This window comes from Papio anubis, chromosome 13 (assembly GCF_008728515.1).
Source record: "Papio anubis isolate 15944 chromosome 13, Panubis1.0, whole genome shotgun sequence".
NCBI lineage: Eukaryota > Metazoa > Chordata > Mammalia > Primates > Cercopithecidae > Papio > Papio anubis.
Window position 1 is genome coordinate 42723608 of NC_044988.1, and position 13666 is coordinate 42737273.

Consider the following 13666-nt stretch of genomic DNA (forward strand, 5'->3'; position numbering starts at 1 on the left):
GGCAAAGGATATGAACAGACAGTTCTCAAAAGAAGACATTCATACAGCCAACAGACACATGAAAAAATGCTCATCATCACTGGCCATCAGAGAAATGCAAATCAAAACCACAATGAGATGCCATCTCACACCAGTTAGAATGGCGATCATTAAAAAGTCAGGAAACAACAGATGCTGGAGAGGATGTGGAGAAATAGGAACACTTTTACACTGTTGGTGGGATTGTAAACTAGTTCAACCATTATGGAAAACAGTATGGCGATTCCTCAAGGATCTAGAACTAGAAGTACCATATGACCCAGCCATCCCATTACTGGGTATAGACCCAAAGGATTATAAATCATGCTGCTATAAAGACACATGCACACGTATGTTTATTGCGGCACTATTCACAATAGCAAAGACTTGGAATCAACCCAAATGTCCATCAGTGACAGACTGGATTAAGAAAACGTGGCACAGATACACCATGGAATACTATGCAGCCATAAAAAAGGATGAGTTTGTGTCCTTTGTAGGGACATGGATGCAGCTGGAAACCATCATTCTCAGCAAACTATCGCAAGAACAGAAAACCAAACACTGCATGTTCTCACTCATAGGTGGGAACTGAACAATGAGATCACTTGGACTCAGGAAGGGGAACATCACACACCGGGGCCTATCACGGGGAGGGGGGAGGGGGGAGGGATTGCATTGGGAGTTATACCTGATGTAAATGACGAGTTGATGGGTGCTGACAAGTTGATGGGTGCAGCACGCCAACATGGCACAGGTATACATATGTAACAAACCTGCACGTTATCCACATGTACCCTAGAACTTAAAGTATAATTAAAAAAAAAAATTCAAAAGAATCCACCCAGCAACCAAAACAGGCCACAGGAAATTTTGTACAGTTTGAGGAAAAAGGGTTTCCATAGGAAACGGAAATCCCGGGCCTCAGGCATGGGTGGGTATTGATTCTGAATTTGCATTATCCTTGTTGTGGGGGAAACTCCAAGACTTAAATTTGTTCCTGACTGGAGATATTAACCACTCATTAAGGACACTCCTGTAACTCTACAGGAATGGAATTACAGTAAAATAAAACAAAAATAACAAAAAATTATTAATGAAGAGGCGCTGAGGAAGATTCCAAACCATCTAAGATAATGATTCACTATAGGAGGAGTTAGCACACCAAAACACAAGATAATTTAAATTCCAAGAAGTTGAGATTAAACTAAAAGAAGCTATGAAAGTAAACAAGAAGAAATAGAAACTATCAGGAAGGAAGAGCATAAATTGTTAAAAAACAAAAAAACAGAAAACACCATTTTTTCCAGGGAAAAAAACCCAAAAACTTTTGTAGAAATAAAATATATAGTAACTGAAATTGGAAAAAAAAAAAAAACCCACACACACACACTCGAAGGAATTAACACACCCATTTGGGCCCATCCGAAGAGAGAAATTGACTTCTGGAAGAGCTGAGGAGTCACCCAGATTAACTTGAAGGTATAAGGATTTAAAATTATGAAAGAAATGTTAAGTGGTTAAAAGAGCAATAGAATGATTAGTTTTAATATATTTAAAATGATTTAAAGAGGGAATAGAAAGAATGGAAAAGAATAATGTTCAAGCTGCTAAACATGAAGCTTTATGGAACAGATGAAATATATGAATCCTTAGATTCAAGGAGGACAAAGTTCCCACAGATTTTCAGTTCCAGCCATGAAGAAGTATTACCCTAACTTTTCTACCAAAAATTATTATAAAAACTGCAAACATACATAGAACAAAAGTCTGAAGGTATTGGTGAGCAACAGAGGCGTGACATAAAGAGTCGATGATCCTTAAGAGAATAGGCACACACCTCCAATTCCCCGCACAATCTTTGAAGGACATTTATCAAAGGCGCAGGGAAAGAGAGTTTGAATCAAAACTGGCTGTATTTCTGGACTGAAAAGACAGAGGTCCGAATCTGAGGCAGGCAAACTTCTAGAGAGTAGGGAACCACAGAAACAAAGTTTAAATATCTACATTCAAATAACTTTCAAGGAATTGGTCAGCTTTTTGGCTAAACATGGGCATGTTAAAAATCCAAGGAAAACATGGGAAGCTGCAAAGTTGAACAAAGATTTCAGCATCCATGTGTGTTAAGACAGGGATTAAAACTCAAATCCTGCCATGATGGTGGGATTTCGGAAAATAACCTTGGCTCTTCTTAGGTGAGACCCAATGCAAGTGCAACAGCCTTAAAAGTAAGGCCATACTTTAGGATTAAGAGTTGTATCCTAAGAATAAGATAAAAATGAGAAGAGGCCAGTTCTAACAAATTCTTGATGAAATTAATATATTCAATAAGTACCCTATTTTCCTGTCATAAAAAAGTTCTTTTTGATGGAAGATGTCCGCAGAAAAACCCTCTACAATTCTTCATTCACAATATTCAGCAACTAAACAAAAATGTAAACATATGCTAAGAAGAAGATTAAATGAACGAAGATGAAGAGGAAAAACTAGATTCAAAGGCAGAGCCAAAGGTAATGGATTATTGAAGCTTATCAGACAGATTTTAAAATAATTGCAATTAGTATTTTTGAGAAAATAGGAAAGCTGAAAACGACACACAGAAAATCCTCTATTTTTGTCTGTGTTGCTCAAATTGTTATTTGGAATATTTAAGAATGTAAAAGGACAGTCTGGAATTGAAAAATACAGTCTCCTACATTTAGAACTCGTCGTGAAATGGGAAAGTTCCCTTGTCCCCCTTGCAGGGTGTGACAAGGGGAGTGGCTCGCTTCTTCACTGCCCAGCTACTCAAACCTCTAGGGGTCATACAGATGGGTAGGTTATGGGGTTCTGACCCCACAGCAGCATCTAGAGGTGAATGTTCACAGTTCCTGAAGCCCCAATGGGCGTGTGCTCTTTTAGTTTTGCTGTCTGTAGGCCCCTTGTGCTAACTAGATCAATTAGACTCTTGCTTTATCGCAAGGACAGAGGGCTTTCTGTATCCCAGGGTTCTTGCCTTGGTGTACTGGAAGAATCAGATCACAGGTGGGCTTGGAGAATGAGTGCAAGGTTTTATCGAGTGGAAGTAGCTCCCAGCAGATGGGGAAGTCAGAAAGGAGAGATGGTTTATCCCTGGAGTCAGGTTGCTTGGCAGCCTGGGCTCTCCTCTGACTGCTCCAGTCAAACTCTGCCTCATTCCCCCATCAATGGCCTGCCAGCATGGTGGTGTCTGTCCTGTGCTCTTTGGCTAGTGTGCTCCCCTCGACCTTCTCTCGACATCCAGCAGCTTGTGTGTCTGCCTGCTGGATCTTGAGGTTTTTATAGGTACAGGAATGAGGGGTGTGGCAGGCCATAGTGGTCTTGGGAAATGCAACATTTGGGCAGGAAAACAAAAATACCTGTCCTCACCTAGGTCCATGGGCACAGGCCCAGGGGTGAAGCCCTAGCCAGGGACCATGCCCTTCTCTACCCGGCTCTTCCCTTCTTCCCTATTATTTAAAGGGACCACACCCTTCCCTTTCCAGCACTTCCCTTCAGTATCAATTAGATGGCTTTGGCAGTTTATTGGGCACAGCAGAAAACAAGATTAAACAGGAAGGTAGTTCAATTAAAAAAGAGTCAAGCTAAAGAACACACACACGAATGAAAAAGAACAGGGAATAAGAAACATATGGTGAGCAGTAAAAAGATATACGTTTGAAAAAGAAATATTAAACAATGAGAAAGAGAAAGTGGAGCAAAAACAATGTATCAAGAAGTAATGACTAAAAGTTTTCCATACAGATGAAAGGCATCAACCAAGATTCAAAAATCTTTGGGAACCCCAGACAGAGAATACCACACTTGGGCACGTCATATTCAAATTGCTCAACTCAAAGAGAAATATCTTAAAGGCAGCCAGAAAAAAGGGACATGTTATCCTCAAAGGAACAACAGTAAGCCTGAATTGACTTCCAATAGAAAATAGGAAAACCAGATATTTAATAAAAATTAGTGTGCTAGTATCAATAAGAAATCTTCTTACCTGGAATTCTACATGCAGCAAAAATATCTTTCAAAAATAAAAGATTAAAATAAAGATGCTTTGAGACAAATAAAAATTGAGAGATTTGATTGCCAGCGGACCTGTATCCCCCAAAATGCTAAAGTATATTCTTAAGGGTGAAGAAAAATAATCCCAAATAATATAGAACTTCAGGGAAGAAAGAAAAACAATGGGCAGAAAAACATGTGGGTAAATATAAATGAATGTTGGCTACTTAAAACAACAACTAAAATATTTTATAAGGATTGTCACATATGTAGGAGCAAAATGTATGTCACCAATACCACAAAGGATGGGAGAGGGGAAATGGAAATGTTAGTTGTAAATTCCTTGGAATATTTAAGATAGAGTATAGAATGCAGGGATACATACTGTAAATTGTAGGATAATAACTGAAAATATATAAAATATATATACAAATATAGGAGGAGAACTAAGTTAAAAATATCTGATTAATCCAAAATAATGTAAGAAGGAAAGAATAAAAAATAGAGACACAGGCCAAATGAAAAATAACTAAAAGGTAAATTTAAGCTAAACTAGATTAGTAAGTATAAGTTAAAGTAGCTAAACACACCACTTAAAAGATAAAGATTGTAAGAATGTAAAGAAGAAAAAACGAAAAAACAAGTCCTGCTTCAAAGAAATGCTCTATAAATATAAGGAAAATGATACATCATATAAACATTTACCACAATGAAGTTTACTATATATAATCTTTTAAAATTAGATAAAGTTGGCTCTTTTTATTTTATTGTGATGTAAAATAGATATAGTAAAATTTATCCTTTCAAAAAACTGCTGTGTTCTGTGAGTGTTGACAAATAGCTACAGACCCCTAACCACCGTCACAATCAAGATACAGAACAAGTCCATCACTCTTTCCCTCTGCCAAATGTGCCATGGTGCAGTCCCTATTTATTCAGCTTGTTTTCACTAGCCATGGCAATCACTGATCTGTTTTATGTCCGTATAACTTTGGCTTTTTCACAATGTCATACAAATGGAATCATGCAGGATGGAGTCTTTGAGTCTGACTTCCTTCACTTGCATAAAGCACTTGAGATTCACCTATGCCGTTTTGTGCATTTGGTCTTCATTTCTTTTTATCCTGGCATTATTCTGTTGTATAGATATACCAGAATTTGTTTAACCAGTACCTAGTTCAGACATTTGGACTGTTTCCAGTTTTGAATGATAACAAAGCCACTATGAGCATTCACATACAGTTTTTCTGTGAACACAAGTTCTCATTTCACTTGAGTAAATACCTGGGAGAGGGATTTCTGGTTTGTATGATAACTATATTTTTAACTTTATAAGAAACTGTCAATTTGTTTCTCAAAGTGTCTATATTATGTTGCATTCCCACAGCAATGTGTGAAAGATCCAGTTGCTCTACGTCCTTGCCAGCAGTTGGTATGGTAAGTATTTTCAAAATTTTATCTATCCAAATAGATGGGTAGTGGTAGCTCATTGTGGCTTTAATTTGCATTTTCCTAATGGCTAACTTTCCTAATCTTTTCATGTACTTATTTGCCATACGTATCTTTTTTGGTTAAATGTCTGTTCATATGTTTTGCCTGCCAATTTCTTTTCTTGTTAGTGAGTTTTGAGAGTTCCTTATATATTCTACATACAAGTCTTTTATTAGATATATGATCTGCAAATGTTTTCGCCCACTTTGTGGCTTCTCTATTCTGTTCTCTTACAAGTATTTTTCAAACAGCAGAAATTCTTGATTAAATTTATTTACTTTTCCTTCTCTAACTGTGCTTGGTTGTCATGTCTCAGAAATTGTTGCCAGACCCCAACAGCAAAGATTATTTTCCCAGTTTTTGCTAGATGCTTTATAGTTTTTGATTAGTGAAGATATTATGATTGGAGAAGAAAATTCAGGGGCTTTAAAAATACTGTCATAGTTCTATTTTGTTTAACCTGCTTGGTATTTACATGGGTGCTTGCTTTATTATTTTTTTAAATGCTATATATCTGTACATCTCTGGGTATGTTTACAGTAAAAAATTAGAAAACGAGTGTGACAAAAATTTGACATCCATTCATGTCATAGGAAAAATAAGCTGTAAATATTATACTTAATGGAGAAAGATTCACAGCATTCTCTTTGAAGTACAGTAGACAAGTATGCTCACCATAACGGCTTGTATTCAACATTGTTTCAGAGGGCCTGGCTATATCAGTAAAATAAAAATCAGAACAAATAAATATTCACAATGATTATAAAGGAATGATATAAACAAAATAAAGGTGATAGGATTATTTCTATATAATGTCTGAGACAGTCTAACAAGCTATTACAATTAGTTTTAAAATTTTTACATAGTTTCTGGAAATAAGATTAACATAAAAGATAATGTGTAATACACTATGACTCATTTTAACAAATCATTTTAAATGTAGTTAAAATATTCCATTCAAAAGAGCAACAAATATAATAAAATGTGTACAAGTCTTTCTGCATGGAAAAATTTAAATTACGTGTAAGGACCTAAGGAAGGCTAATATAAATTGATACACTGTTTTATGAATGGAAAGACTTGCATGTTAAAGATAAATTCACAGTCCCAATTCTGAGTATGTTTATATAGAGCTTGACAAGGTGATGTTAAAGTTCATTTGAAAGACAAAGACCACAGAACTCAAGACAATGACAAAAAAATAAAAAAGAGAAAATTTTCTCTAAGAAATTTAGTACAAATTGTTTTCTATCTGGTGGCACCTACCTTAAGATTTAATCAATGTCTTCTATTCTATGAAAGCTTCTCAGCCTATGACAATTCCCCTCTTATGTAATTTCATTGCATTCTATGCTTATTTCTTTCATAGTATTTATCATAGTGTTTATCATGACTGTGCTGAGATTTGTATTTACTCCTTTATCTCCTTCACTGAGCTTTAAGTGACTGCGCAGTTTGTCTTTGTATATCCAGAGTGCCACATGGGATCTAGCTCACAATAAGAAGTTAATGTCAGCGCTTGCTCTCTGGCTTTACCATTAGTATTTCTTGGTAAGATGAGCTTATTGTTTCCATTAAGTTTCTCACCTAGGCTTTGGCAAAGGACATTAAAGTTTGGTCATTTTTCATACCCAAGTATCTGGGGCTCAATTTTAAAGTGATGTCTGAAGGTAGCTCTTTGATACTACTCGTGTTTTCTCTAATGTTGAATAGAATCATGAGTAAGAATGCAGTATGGAGTTTGTTACCTGAAAAACCCTAAGATTATATCCATTTCACCCCTCCTTTCAGATTACAAGCAGACTCAGGCTGCTCAGATAATTTCATTTAAAAATAACTTCAGTTATGTTTTATCTATTGCATACTATTTCTACTTCCTGACATGCATGAAATTAAACAAATTGAAGTCTCAAATTGATCATTTATAAATCTGACAATGAAAAGAGCTAGGAAACTGACAATATGGGAAATATGTAGATAATAAAGCACAATGCGTGATGTTTAAATATGCATAGTATGTTATTTTTACCTACAATATTCTCTTCATCCTGCTTCACAATTAAGCTTAACTCATTAAAAGTTATTGGGAAATCGAGAATCGTACTTAAGGGACTATTCAAGAGAATTTGAGCTTATACTCTCAAAGCCTAAATAAAAGTATTCTATATTTGTACAAGCTACCCTCAGGCAGTTGTTTATGTTCAGCAAAGAGTTATGTAACTTTTTGATTTCAGTTACCTCTTTCATTAAAGAAACAATTCTGAATACCATTACTTATTTCCTTTTGGAATTTCACCAGGTGAAACGATCATTCTAATTCTATGTATGTTGGCTACCAGAAAACTTTGGCATTGGTTTTGCAATTTATACATCCTGTTTGTGTTCTCTCACATTGTGAGCAGTCTTCCTATTTGCTTATACAATAGCTCTCTCCACACCTATACTCCCCCTTGTTTTTCTTATGTAATTTTTTATGTCATTAGGGCTTACCTACTGAAAAATTTTAATTAATGCCACAGTGCAGCCAACGTGTTTAGTTTTTTTGGTGATGTGCTTTGGAGGAATCCTTTTTACAGTAACATAAAAAAATCAAGTATTAATTTGAATCCCCCCAAAACTATTTTCATATATGAAAAATCAATTTCAATGAAAAGAACAAGTTAAAAAGTTTTCACAAACACAACCTCAATACAATTAAAAGGACTTGCTATTGGAAATTAAGGTACAAATAATCAAACTATACAATCAAAGGAGTTTGTAGAGAAAAAGACAGTGCTGACTGCTATCATACTTGATTAACATAAATGTGTTGATGTGAATAGTTAGTTGTAATTAGGAGAACAATTGAATGATACAACACAAACTCATCTTCTCCCCCAACAAACAGGAGACAGGAACACTTGCTACTTCGGTGGAAGTCAAGTCATTACACAAGTGCTTAATCATTTTCTTTGTGGGAGGACTCATGCTTCCACTTCTTACTGCTTTATAGAAGAATGTGAAAGATTGGAGATTTTTTATTAGCTTTTAAGAAAGAATCCTCAGTACATTGAAAAGATGATTTAATAAGAATATCTGTCATCAAAATTGTAATAATTAGCTGATGGTGATATGACGTTAAAAATACAAGAACCTGAAAACGTAGGCACACCTCCATATGTAGAATGCTATGGTACTATTATTGTTCAGTTTTGATAAAAGTCTGCACAGGGTATAGGATGAAAATGAATGTACAAATAATTAATTTTAATCGATTTTCCGGCTTCTCAATAGGCAACAATTCTTGTAACTTACCAACGTAACACACCAAACACATAAAACAGCATTTTTTAAAATCCAAGTTTTGTGGTTTCTAATTGAATATATGCTTGAAATTTTCCATTTCTGCCTTCATTTTTGGTATTGTTCATGTAAATCAGAACGTAAAGTGGAAAAGAACTGTTAGAAACATGATGTTGCCAAACAGTAAACTGCAAAAGGATTTAAAAGCAAAACCAAAAAAAGAATGTGATTTAGTACTGATACATTTACAGCAGGATGTGAATGCTATGGGTTGGAAGATTACAGCGGGTAGAATATTTCTTTTCTCTCCCGTTCATAGAATTTCAACAGTGGATTAGTATTTTTGGATGATGTTCAAAATGTACAAAATTAAAAGACTGATGATATAAGTCCTATCATCCACAATTTTATTTAATAAGCCTTTCCTAAATCAGTGATTTTGAAATGTACTTTTGCTGACCTATTACCATTTTTCCTCATCCATTCAATTTACAGCAAATGTATGAATAGTGTACTTTTATTATTAATAGTAAATTTGACATTTCTTTCAGGGTTAATCTTATTCATGTGTTAGACTTCTTAAGGGTTTATGCTTATGGGTTTTAAATCATACTCCAAATCCCATGAAATACACATAATTTCAGATCTATTTCATGTTGTGAATAAAGGGACATATTCTTTCCTACCAGCTTGTCTCCAAAGGCGTGGCATTCTTCTGCTTTACTTAGTGTATTGATCCACAGCCAGCAGGAAGAGAACATAGCTTAGCCCTAGGCAGCTGACAGTTGTGCTGTCTTGTTTATTGGTTTATTTTTCACCCTATTCCTCCCACTTCCTTCAAGGCCCCTTTAGAACTTTTTCTAATTTTCTTACATATTAAATAGCATATACCAGTCTGCGGAAGTCACTGTGCAATTGTTTTTAAAACTTACTCTGTCCTGTTCAGATTGGCTTTTAGAAGTGCTTTTGACCTCTTTTTTTTTTTTTTTTTTTTTTAAAGTTGACCGAATTCAAATTGTAAAAAGGAGAGTCTGGTTTAGATTGTTGAACAAATCATTTCAGTATAAATGGGGCACTGATGATGTGGGGTTATGCATGAGCCAGACTTGTGGCTTCTTGTATTTTTCCTTATTTTTCTGTTCTAGCCACAGAAGTAATACACAAGCTGAAAGAGAAGGTCTCTCAAAGGGTGTGGTACAAGGACTTTGAGTCCTTTGGTTGAGGAGGACACATGAACAGATAAGTTTCTATTTAGAGTAATTAGAATAAGTAGCTAATTAAAGGTTTCTTGGCACTTAAGTATAGAAACAGGCTGAAGTGGCTCTGCTGTCCTCAAGCTTGAAGTACTGCCAAAGTGAACAGTTTGGACAATTTTTGATGCTAGGAAAATGGTCACATTGGGTTCTATTTAGGTTGGGGAAGTAAAACTACCTTGCTTAACAGATTAAGCAAGAATGAATTTTAAGACTTCATTTATCCTGAGTGAATATATTGTATATCCAGGTATTTAAATTTCTTCCAATCTTGCTGTCAATTGTATTTTTCTTTAGTGACATTAAAGAATAATACTCAATAGCAATTCTTATTTATAAATATTTATACCCTCAATGAATAAGACCAATTTCTTTAAAAAAAAATATTTTTTTTTTGAGACAGAGTCTCACTCTGTCACCCAGACTGCAGTGAAATGGCATGATCTTGGCTCACTGCAACCTCTGCCTCCTGGGTTCAAGCGATTCTCCTCCATCAGCCTCCTTAGTAGCTGGTATTACAGGCGCCCACCGCCATGTTTGATTAATTTTTGTATTTTTAGTAGAGACAGGGTTTCGCCATGTTGGCCAGGCTGGTCTCAAATTCCTGACCTCAAGTGATCCGCCTGCCTCGGCCTCTGAAGGTGCTGGGATTACAGGTGTGAGCCACCATACCTGGCCAAGGTAAATTTCTTTAGCATTAGATTCAAGACCCTTCACATCTGATTTGCCTTTAGGGACACCAGATAGACTGCTAGAAAACAGTCACTGATCTATTTAGGGTGATGTAGATTACCCTAAAGGTACTATGGCGGATGGAACTACATCAGGTACTATGAAGTTGGAAGAGTCAGAACTGCTACCAACAAAAGTCTGATGGGGAATTAGTGATTTGATTCTGGTCTTAAATACAAATAAATACTATAGACAAAGGGACAGAGCCAAATAACAAGTGGATGGTCCTTCCTCTCTGTTTCATATCTCTTGTCTGATTATTTGATTCTTTGTGCTCACTTTTACATACCCTGTGGCTGCCTGATGTTGTGCCCATTGACTGTTCTGTCCCTTGCTCTGGTGCCGGTTCATGTCTTGTCCAGACCTAATTCTGCAGGGGTGAGCCGGGCAGTGAACAAAGAACAAGAGAGATAGGAAGAGCTTCTTCCCTTCTCTGTCTACCACTCCGTTTGACTTAACTAACATTTCCAGCTAACAGGGAAAGTCAGAATTTTTCCACAAAGAATGACAAGTGTCCTGAGTGAACAGGATCTTTCTAGGAGAAACCCAGATCTGAAAGGGAAATGTCTCTGACACATAATGCATGGGGAGGAGACATAACTTCTGCAAGCTGGGGAAATAGCTTTCCTTGCTCCTGGATAAAAGGAGGAGGAGTCAGTCTTCTCAAGTCTAAATTGGCACACCGTACTTACAGTCTGAAAGTTTATGTTCCTTACGAATTCATGTTGAAATCCTAACCTCCAAGGTGATGGTATTAGGTGAGGGGGCTTTTGGGAAGTAGGTCATGAGGGTTGTGCCCTCATCTAGGAAATAAGACTTAGTCCCTAACAGACTTTTGTATTTCCATTTAAAGAAGGTCACCACTAAGAATATGATTTCCATGTGATTCTTACAAACCATGAGTCAGCAAAAAGTGTGAATGGAATTTTATTTGGCACAAATAGAAAATGACTTATGTAAAACCAAATTAGAATCATATTTACTAAATAATGTAAATTTGCATTTTGAAAATGAATAGTACAGCAATTCCAGGTATTAAGCATTTTAACAAGGAGGCATATGCAAAGAATAATAGTAAAGCTATGACCACAAATTTCTTTATTCCTGTTAGGTATGAACCAAGTATTAAAACTCTACTAACAACTAGGTAGTAGTTTTAACTCGATTGAAGATACAGTTGAAGATATTGAGTAACAGGTGGAGGAACTGATTAATCTCTGCAGAATAAACACACTCTAATATGTTGTATTTGTACATACTGGTGTAAATGAAAAATTGTGAACTTTGGATCCGAGACTATACCTAAGTTTATACCCTATATGACTTTAAGATAATTTACTGAGTGTCTCTGAAACTCAGTTACAATCTAAAAAATGGGATAATAAAAACTAAGAAGACAGTTGTCGAGAGGATTAAATGTGTACAGCCTGCCATAATGTAAAGCACCTGGTAGGCTCAATAAATATTAGCTTTCCTTCTCTCCTGTCAGTCTTTATCTGCTCTCTTTTTCAATCACCCTACTTTTGCAATACCCCAGACAAGATGGAACAACTAATTTCTAACTAAATAAAAACTACAGCAAAATCCTAACAGAATCTGATGAAAATAACATTTCCACTTGTGTATGATGATGTTAATACTTTAAGATAATCATTGCAATCCATTTGTTGAGAAATACTCTTTTGCACATGGGCTGATCAGACTTGCCTGAGCTCAGGAAAAGACAAATTCCTCCTTCTATTTAGCATGTTAATCTGTGAATATACAAAAATAAATGAGCATTTTAGAAAGATATTTTTCTCTATTTCCTTAAAATTAGCTTCACTGAAAAATGAAATGGTTTTAAAGCTTAGTGCAAATAGTGAGAAAAGTTTTATAAATTGTTCAAAGGACCTTTTAACTCTAAAAATGATTATTTCGGCATTCAATATGCTGATTCAGTTGACAAATATAGAGACTGAAATGTGGGGTGTTTGCTGTTGTAAAATAGTTATTTCTTTAGAGTGCAAGTGGAATTAGAAAAAGTGGAAGAGGTGTATGTATGTGTGTGTGTGTTTTAATTCTTCAGATTTTAATGCAAATAGATTGGAGGGGTAGATAGGCACGGTGAGATGGAAACAGTGTAGTTGACACCTATGTCAAAGGGGTAATTTCTTCATCCCTTGACACATATGTGAGCATTGCTTTCGGATATATGAAAAGGAGAAAGAGAACTGTTGATATTAACTTGAACAAAATGCATCTGAGTATGTGAATGTGTATGTACACATGCATGTGTGTGTAGAGCAAGAAAGACAGACAAAAATAGTCTTCTCTTCCTCTTTGCACCAGACGTGGGTCTGTCTTTTTCTCTTTTCTGCGTATATCTTGGATAATCTCATCTATTCTTATATTTGAACTATTATGCTAATAGATTCATACTGTAACACAAAGTAAATCTCATCATCTCTGTTTGCTAGACATACTTTTACCTCAAATTCAATATGCCTAAGGTAGAAGCCTTCATCCCACATCTTCCCTGCTCACCTCAAGCAAACTAGTCCTGATATTAAAAATTCAGAGATTTGGGGTTGGAAGGAAATTTTAGTTTATGTATCCTGACCTCCTAGAAACCACCATGTAATGCCACCCATAGTAATCAGTGAGGTGGTCATCTACCTACATTTTCAAAGCTGAGGAGCTCATTACTTGACCAGATAATCTATTACATGAAAAAGAAAGATATTATCTTGCAAGACAACCCTTTTCGTACACACTTATATATCTATCTATATGTATGTATGTCTGTAAGTGATTAAGAGAATAGTACACAGATTGTTGTCTACTACATGTTGGATAAACTATTAGCCTTAAAGCCCAGCTCTGCTCCTTACTTACTA

General features: G+C 35.7%; 1 long non-coding RNA gene across 1 annotated transcript in view; it reads left to right on the forward strand.

Moving 5' to 3' along the window:
- Positions 1 to 780: 780 nt before the first annotated feature.
- Positions 781 to 13666, forward strand: part of LOC110741422 — a 234251-nt gene continuing 221365 nt past the window's right edge. The window contains exons 1-2 of the long non-coding RNA XR_002517590.2: positions 781 to 5331; positions 5417 to 5466. This is a non-coding gene — a long non-coding RNA (uncharacterized LOC110741422). The remainder of the gene's footprint in view (positions 5332 to 5416; positions 5467 to 13666) is intronic.